Genomic DNA, 10,350 nt, shown 5'->3' with positions numbered 1-10,350 from the left:
TTCAGAAATGAAATGAAATGGGGTTTAACGTCCTACTGTTCTGCTCATATACTGGGCTAATGAAGACGGGCAAACGCCATACAGTGTGCTATGAGGGAAATATTGCCCGGGCAGCGGCACTATCGCCTACTCTTATATCGAATTCCAACTACCAAGGGGTCTTTTACGTGCATTCCAATGTATACACGGGACCTTGGTTTTTTGTATCATCCGAAGGACTAGACAGCTGTCCTTGTCAGGCCCTCCGTTCTGCACCACTGACAAGGGGAAACCACGTCGGAAAATCTGGATGAACTTTCTCTGCCAATGCAGGGATCGAACACCCGACCTCCAGGCTAGTGAACCAGCGTCTTAACCACCTAGTAGAACGCCTCAATGACTCTTGAATGTGAGCGTGACCTGCGGACACGATCGATCTTGACAAAATTGTCGATCGGTGGTCAAACATTTTTTTTTATAAATGATACTTTTATTAAGATGGGGTTGGGGAACAGACATAGTCTATATCAACCCTCCGTCAGATATAGATACACGTATCTACATTTTAGAAATAAATAATCAATGTACAAATGAAAATATGATCACAGGGAGTGTGTTACAGTTGTCTCTGGAATGTATATACATTTTAGAAATGAAACTTGACTTACCACTTTCAGAATTTGTCACAGATTCACGGTACTGTGTACGTTCTTGCAAAATTCTTAATAAATATTCAGTGTTACTCATGACCATCAGAATTCAACCAAATCTTCCCCCGAAGTCCAGGAAATATTTATCTGCAGCAGCCCGCCCCTAGACTCCCTAGAAAGCCCGCACTTGCGGTGCTCGATGTGTACACCCCTGTTTATGATTCCAATCTATTATGTAGTTATTTCAGTTTATAATCTCGGCGTATCTTTAATATTATAGGTTATTTGTTTGTTCTGGCATCGTTGTGCTTGTTACATCCCTGACAGCTGCATTTTCGATTTTTCAAAAGTGGTAGAATGTACATACATGTATAAACACATCAGTGTTCTGAGAGAAATGCACTCAAGTGAAAGACCGCCCCCTTCAGTCAGGTATAAATTTAATGTGCAACCATTGGTCTGCACTAAATCAATCAATTGAAACATTCAAGTCAAGTAGAAATTAGATTGACCAGGAAACCGTTGCGTAAAGTCGTGGAACGGCTGATTGTAGTAAAGGTATGGTTTATTTCCAATTTTTTTATATATTTTCTAAAATAAATTATGATGTATGCGGCGATAATTATATGTACTTAATAAAAGTGTTTCATTTATTCTTTTAACATCAAAAACGTATCCTGATTATAACAACTTTTAAAATCAGCGTTGATTTTTTGTATATGGCTACATATTGAAGCTGGTACTGACAGACTCTAATGGTGCACATTCCGTCCAGTAGTTACAAAGATATGAACTATGCTGCTCCCTTTTTAACAAGATGGTCGTCATTTTTTTTGCCGTTAACTAAATGGACAACCTGTCTTAAATCGGATTGAATTCCAACCGGGAGATGATCTAGCGTTGGTACTTAGATTTTGTTTCTTATTTAAATGTTAAATAACCAATCTGAGTAGCAAGGTTTAAGCCGTGCCTAATTTGATGTTTCCCACAAAATCATGAATGCAAATCACGTATCGTTACTAAGTCTTTCTGTTTTGCTTCTGTTTGTTATTTAGATAGGGCTAATCTAGACATGCTATTTTTCTTAGAAATGGGTTCCTTTCAAAATATTATTTCAATAGACCTCTTCCTCGCCGATAAAGTGCGAGGACAGGGCGGTGTGAAACATCACGATGACCAACTGTCTAAAGGTTATAAGGATAAATAATATACTACGCTGGTGACTTGGAACAAAAGCGGATAATACGTGGATTGGCGTAAATAAGAACCTCCAAGCCCCACAATTATCGGTTTTATAATCAACCCAATTATTTTTAAGAATCCACAGAACCTTCAAGCCCCACAATTATCGGTTTTATAATCAACCCAATTATTTTTAAGAATACACAGATTTTACAGTATTTTAAAATTAATTAAATCAGTTTAAGATTTTTTTCCTTCATGCGGTAGTGAAGTTTACTATATAAGTATTCTTTAAAAAAGGGTTACCATTGACAATAACATTAGTTCATCAATTCGAGTATGGACGTATATTGTAATCACCCTTTCCACCCGAAAATTCGTTCACATTTGGCTTGTGCTCACGCTACATATTATAATTTGTTATGGATTGTTTTGATTTTTGTAAGTTTCAGTGTGGGCTTATTATCGGTCCACACATAGAGGCTTTAGATTTCGACATTGTGTTATCCATCTTTGCACATAGAGGCTCTAGGTTGTAACGGATGGTTTTTTTCTTCAGAATTTGGTATATCGATTTGCAGCGTTCCGGAACCTTTCGTCACAAATTTATCCCCATTGTCCGAAAACATTGTGAATGTAATAGAGGCTATAGCTTTTAACGGATTCCTTTTAAATTTGGCGTGAAGCATTGGGGTCATGAGAGAATGATTCCTATTGATATTAAGAGTTTGAATGGAACTTTTTCATATTTGCCTTGAAGCATTGTGGCGATCGTAATTCATAGCCTTCTATTTGTAAGTTATCCTTTGCCAAAAACCTTGCACTATAGCTTTTTAAATACTTTTATATTCAAATTTTGTTGAATACAATGGGGTTATAAGAGGATAAAACAAAGATTAGATTTATTCAAGGATCCTAGATCTTTATCAGTTTTCCTTTCAGATAAAGTACAGTTGAGATATAACTGCAGGTTTGGCGTATTCCACGCTTTGTGTTGTTATCTTTATTCTGTGTCAGCAATTTCCAATTAAACTGACTCCAAAATGTACTGCACATAACTTAACATATAATAAACCAATTCCCATTGAAATAAAGGCGACACCTTACCAAATAATGTTATTTAAGAAAAAAAAAATAAAACAAGCCAACAGTGAGGCTGATGTCCCCCGCCGAAATCCCCAAATATATAGATGACACATATTAATTAATCGCACATCTTTTTTTTTCAAAAGTATCGAGCAATCAAACTGATTATCAACAAGTTTCATCACTCTCTTCTATCAGATAGAATCAAAGTTATCTTGTCCCAAAGCATCGACCAAGGAAATTGTTTAGCTTTAGCTCGATATGTTAATCATTGAACTCAAGCAAGACGAACATCTACATCAAGTTTAAACATTCTACCTCAATTAGAAGTAGAGTTGTTATGTTCGAAAGTCTTGACCAATCAAAATGCTTATTGCTCCTTAGCCTAAGCAGACAATTCTCATCATCAAACTTAGTCAAGGTATTGATGTAATGAAACTATACACCAAGTTTCATCACACTCACCTAATTAGAACTAAAGTTATCGTGTCCCAAAGCGTCAACCAATCAAATTGCCTATCTCTACTTATCATAAGCAGAAAATGCTCATCTTCGCACTCTATCAAGGCATTGACCTCATAAACACCTACATCAAGTTTGAACATTCTAGGTCAATTAGAAGGAGAGTTTTGTGTCCTAAAAAGTGTGTTATTGTGTTCCAAAGGTCTCGGCCAATCAAATTGCTTATCGCTCTGCTTACCTAACCTGAGCAGAAAATGCTCAATATCGAACTTAGTCAAGGTATTGATGTAATGAAACTATACACCGAGTTTCATCACTCTAACTTAATTGGAACTAAAGTTATCGTGTCCCAAAGCATCTACCAATCAAATTGCTTATCTCTACTTACCCAAGGCAGAAGATGCCCATCTTCACACTCCATCAAGGCATTCACCTAATAAACACCTACACCAAGTTTGAACATTTTAGCTCAATTAGAAGGAGAGTTATTGTGTTCCAAATTCTCGGCCAATCAAATTGCTTATCGCTCTGTTTATCCTGAGCAGAAAATGCTCATTATCGAACTTACTCAAGGTATTGATGTAATGAAACTATACACCAAGTTTCATCACTCTCACTTAATTAGAACTAAAGTTATTGTGTCCCAAAGTATCAACCAATCAAATTGCTTATCTCTGCTTACCCTAAGCAGAAAATGCTCATTTTCGAACTCCCATCAACCTTGACCTAATAAACACCTACACCAAGTTTGAACATTCTAGATCAATTAGAAGGAGAGTTATTGTGTCCCAAAAAGTGTGACGGACGGACCGACAGACAGACAGACCCATTTTAATAGTCACCTGCTTTCTTCGAAAGGGGGGGGGGGAAACAACGAATACGCGATATTTCTGTCGTATAGTGTCTCCACAATTTTTATCCGAATTTGACAAAACATGAAATTCAGAGTTATATCCAAAAGATCCCCCTTTCGACGTTGGTATGGATTATGGTCCATGATTATACGAAAAATCTATTTTTATACGCCCAAAGACCTTGTGAATGCCATGTTGACTATAGCTTTTTAAATAATTTTATTCAAATTTTGTTGGATAGAATGGAGTCATAAGAGGGTGAAACATAAAGATTGGATTTATTCAAGGATCCTAGATCTTTATCAGTTTTCCTTTCAGATAAAGTACAGTTGAGATATAACTGCAGGTTTGGCGTATTCCACGCTTTGTCTCGATATCTTTATTCTGTGTGTCAACAATTTAAAATTAAACTAACCCCAAAATATATTGCACATAGCTTAACACACAATAAACCAATTCCCATTGAAATAAAGGTGAACCCTTACCAAATAATGTGATTTAATAAAAAAAAATTAAAAAAATAACGAATACGCGACATTTCTGTCGTATATAGTCTCCAAATATTTGATCCAAATTTGAAGAAACTTGAAATATAGGTTTATATCCCAAAGTTCCCGGTCACTTTTGATGTTGCGCCAGGCATGGATTTTGGCCCCTTGTTATAAAATCTACGCCCAAATTTTCATGTGCACGTATTTTGTCGCCGGGCCTGTCCGTCCGCCCGTTCACATTTGTTTGTGGACACTCTACGGGTCACAATGCGATTTTGACGAAACTTAAAATATAGGTTTATCTCCAAAACATCTCGGTTTCTTTCGATATTGACACGTTTCTAGCTTGTGGACCTAGGGGTCACAATTGTCATCCGATTTAGATGAAACTTGAAATGTATGATTATAACCTAAAGATCTCGGTTACTTTCGATATTGGCGCATATCCGATCGTAACTTCCTGAATTATGGCACTTGATTGTACGAAAAATAGCGTTTTTAGCTTGTGGTCCCCTAGAGGTCCCAATTATTGTTTGATTTTAAAAGCTGTTCACATATATCACCGTTACACCATAACAATGATTGAGTGCAAATGTCGTGAAAATCGGACAAAAACAGCTCGACAAAATGGCCGCTCCTCATACGCAAATAGTGTAGATCTTGGTTACTTTATATACTTGAGCATTTCGTACTGTAGTGTCCTGGATTATGACCCCTGATTGTACGAAAAATCTCTCCTTTTTTAGATTGTTCTCTGTCCATCACTTTCAAAATGTGGGCGTATCTTTCATGGCAACCGCTTGTTAAAATGGCCGGCAACCCAGTGGTACAATTTTCACTACTTGGAACATAATTACTTATTTCCATGCAAACTGATTTTATGTGTTGAGAATTTTGCATTTAAAGCTATTTTCACTTTCGCAAAGTCTCAAAGAGTGTGCCGGCTGTAGAGGTGAACGTAGCATCTGCAGTAAGTGGACCCTTTCGTAATGCCTGCTACGCTGCTTCAGCAGTGAGTGAGCTGCCGGTCGTAGACCAGATAGTCTAAAAGAAATCGGGTGGATACTTGAAGAATGCCACGTTTAGATCTCAGACAGACTCAATTATCCTTAATCCCCCAATCTCTAATGGGATTTTCTCATTGACCCAGGGGAAACGATGAATCACCAAAATGATAAAATTTGTACGAAATGTGAATTGACTGCCTCACAAATCGTATATTTTAACACCAAATTTGACCTCTTTATAAAATTCGAATTTTCTCGCCAGTACTGACAGCCATCTTGAATTATTCCCCAATATTGGCTCCGCGGTATAACTATTCACCAAATTTTGTATGTAAATGGATTTAGCTACCCCCAAAACTTACATTTTGATACCAATCTCATTTACATTATAATAATTAGGTGAATGTTGGAATCTTCAATTTGGACACGGATTTTGGCCTGGGACTTTCGTTTGGTGATAATATAAGTGTAGACCGACCGTAAACCGTTATCGACATTTCTATTGCAGCAACTGTCCGCGATGAGGCGGAATTGAGTTAAAATGCCTGGACTAAGAACCCCTTGGTATTATATCTAACATTCGTAAACACTAGCAGTACACTAATAGCAGCATTGTATGTAGACTTGCACATCAGTTTGGTATAGATTTGTACTTGGTTTCCATTTTTGCGTATTAAAATGAATTCTTTTTATTTTGAGCAATCAATAAATTATGATTAGTGCCCCAGGAGTATTCACGATTAGTGGTTTTTAAGAGCAGGGCGTGCTATATATTGTCAGACATCATTACGACACGATAGGGGAATCTTAAAAGTTGTTCTCAAATTCAATCGACAGGGGTTGATGGTGGGAAAGACATTATTTAGAAGTGATTTAGAAGAAGTTAAAAATATAAAAACGGCTAGATAGCCAACGGATGAGGTAACGGCAAAGGCCTAACGAAGATCTATCCGTAACGCCTGCCCACAAATTATGTTTGTGGTTACTATTCCAATCTGTAGTTCTTTTATAATTCATGTGAATAAGACTGAAGCTACATTAAAACCACATATAGGTAAATGGCAACCCCACTAACACTAACCCGTTTTTACACGTGCCATTGCAACCCAATCGTAACCCCTTTTACCTTTATAGTATTCATGTTATTTTCTGTGCCATATTTAATAGTTCTGATACAACGTGCACCGACGCAACGGTCAGGAAGGGCGGCATTCTCAAAATATCAAGGCTAATCAACTGACTTAGATTAAGTCGACTAAAAGAGGATCATACAATATATATCGTGGAGGCACCCGCACCACAATCATCAACTACTAACACACTCTGATTAAAGAAGTTATATATTATGAGATGCCAACAATTATTACAATGTAGAAGTAGGAATTCTACGTGCAAGAACAAACTGCAGCCCACTGAATAATATCAGAATGAACAATTACTAAGGGATGGACAAAATTATATACCCCCAAAAAACCAACACACACACACACACACACACACACACCCATTTCTACGACGTGATGCCCATGTCATTGAATATATTGGGTATTCGCCTTTATATTTGCAGAGTACTATTGAACCAAAGAGAAGTTAAAGATATAATGCCTGAAATTGGAGGATACAGTTTATTTTCCTTGCTAGTCATCTGTCTGGTAGCTCTAGGATGCTTGTTTCATGTGATTGGGTTATCCGTTGTGTATTGGGTTGTAACTTATGCATCGGTTGTGCTTACATATAAAACGGGGTTGTGGATATATTGTGTTAATAATGCTTGTACAGGCTATCCGAGCCTCCCAGGTAAGTTGTTAAAGAACAGTTTCATGAAGACCTATATTGTCGCCGCTCCTGTTAGTCGGACATACGCCCGGTCACATTTTATTTGTAGACACCGCACAGGTCACAATGTTTATCTGGCGAAACTTCAAATAAATGTGTATATCCCATGTGTATATTGAAATGTATCGGACAGTATCTTCATGGATTATGGCCCCCGTCTTTGGACACTATCTAGAGATCACAATGTTCATCCGATTTTGATGTAACTTTAAATGTATGTTTATAATCCACAGATCTCGGATCCTTTCGAAATTGGCTCATTTCGGACCGTAGGTTCCAATATTATGGCTCCTGATTGTACGAAAAGTTGCGTTTTTAGTGCGTGGACCCTCTAGATTTTAAAACCTGTTTAAATATATCACCATTATACCAGAATGACTGTCGAATTGGAATGTTTTGAAAATCTGACCGAAACTGTCCTACACAATGGCCAATCCCCCTGTAAGCAAATAGTATAAAGTATGTATACGCCTACATTTTCATGTGGAATTATATTACCGCCGGCTCTACAGGTCACAATTTTTATCCGATTGAACTTGAAATATAGAGTCACATACCATAAATCTCAGTTCCGTCTGCTATTGGCATGTATCGGACCGTAACTTCATGGATTGTGGCCCCTGATTGTACGAAATATCGTGTTTGTTTAGCTTGTTCTCTTTCCATCTGTTGCTAAATCTGGGCGTATCTTGCATGGTAACCGCTTGTTAGTTTAACATATTCCATAGAATAACCATTTCTTGTCGGCATCTTCACAACCTGTCGTCGTGTATTATCAACGCCAGCTTTTAATTGCGTTAGCTTACAACCCACGACATGTAAATATCAAAATTACATTATTAAAAGTATAAATGCTTTATTTTTCCAGATATTTGATCAAAATACATACTCTGATATTAAAAGTTTTAATTCTGTTTCCAATTGTATATCGAGGGACTACATCGATACGTGGTTTTGTTGTGCATATTGGAATAGTATATTATATATATATATTATCTCAAAAATGTTTAGAACAACCGTAAAGCTGCACTGCTTTGTTTCACGGTAAATGATGAAAAGATAAAAAAGGTATGCCGACACAAATTGATTTCAACACTGGTTGATATATATAAGTAATGTAGAGCAGCGAGTGCATGAATCTTTTTTCGGAAATGACTATATCTCCCCTGGCAGCCAACTATCAAAAGAACCATGAAAATGATCAGGGAAATTGTCAGACATTTCCGACTAGGTGTACCGTAATTTTGAAAACGCAGAGTCCAATGCGTAACTGTATCCGATGGGTTTAAGCTGCTTAATTATTTGAAAATGAATTAATAAAAATGTATCGATATTTAATATGGTACTGACTGTCATATTAAGTATGTATCATTTTAAAAGGTCATTAGCTTGATGTCCGAACCCACAGAATTATGGATAGAATATGTATTGAACAATATGTGGTTATTTTGTATTTCTTCCAGATTATTTTAAAGCTACCCGGGCTTTTGTTATAATTGGTTTGCTGGCAGCGGTAGGCGGATTGGTTGTATCTATATTGGGCTTAATCAAAAAACAGAAAATATTTTACATGATAGCCAGCGTGGCTTGTTTTGTAGCAGGTAATTTATATAGCTTTTACTCACGATCTCCACAGTCGTATAAACCTATGAAAACGCCCACCAGTCGGTAGTAGTTTAACCGATTGGCCTCGCATTTTGCACACAATTAAAATGAACTGTGTCGAATGTAGTAGTAGTAGTAATAAGGTTTTACACGACTAATGGGAATATCCATTAATCTGGCACAGTTGTCTGCATTTATTTGAAGAAATGTTAATGGGTCATTCACGACATAATAACTAAACTTCCGGCCACGCATGGGCAATGGCTAAAGTGAAGATAGTGCTACTTCCTTTCTCGTGAGGGTGAATTAAGATAAAGAAAATCAATAGATTTGACCTCTGAAGAGGACATTTTATAATAAAAAAAATAATTAGGAGTGTTGGCTGTTGACTAGACAATGCAAAATGGTTTGTTTGAAATGTTAATTCTTGAAATTTATTTCATGGGCGTCGACATCTTGTTTTGGAGCTGTTTACCTCCCCTATTACGCTCTATGACTAACAATAGTAGATTTTTCGTCTCCTTCAAACGAATAGTCCCCTGCGAGGACCTCTGTCCCACACCGCTGTCAAGGGGGAACCGCGCCGGAAAATCCTGATGAATTTCTCGGCAAACACCGGGATCGAATCCGCGACCTCCAGGCTAGCGAGCCAGCATCTTACTCACTAAGCCACCGTGGCTCCCGACTTCTATTGGACCGCAAGGAAGAGCATTCTATTTCCAAGTAATGCCCCCAATTATATTCGCAATTGTCGAATGTGTTTTCAGTTTAATTTCGATTTTTAAAGCTTGTGAACGCGATACATTACAAAGATCTCGATGTCTGTTTTTACAAGAGAGAGAAATGTGGTTTAACGTTCACTCGACACAAACTAGGTCATTTCGGGACTAACACATGCTTCAGTTTTATTTCAATAATTAGCTGCGCATAGGGGTATGTAGCAGTGGCAGGAAACCGGTGGACTGGGAGAAAACCCACGAGGTTTGGAAAGAAGACCCTACTCCTTGTCACGTACAACCGGGGAATCGAAACCATGCCAGTTGACTCAATGACAGATTTTATAATGGAACGCGCACTGTTTTTTACAAACTTAATAAGACTATTTGAGGTCAAGGAAAACCCTTGGGAATGCGTAATATTTGCCAACTTCCCGCAAGGCGAACTACAAATTCGTGTTTTTCGGAACCTCAGATAAGTA

Source organism: Patella vulgata, chromosome 9 (genome assembly GCF_932274485.2).
Source record: "Patella vulgata chromosome 9, xgPatVulg1.2, whole genome shotgun sequence".
In the NCBI taxonomy this organism is placed as follows: Eukaryota; Metazoa; Mollusca; class Gastropoda; family Patellidae; genus Patella; species Patella vulgata.
The sequence above is the reverse complement of the archived record's forward strand: the minus strand, read 5'-3'. Positions refer to the sequence as shown.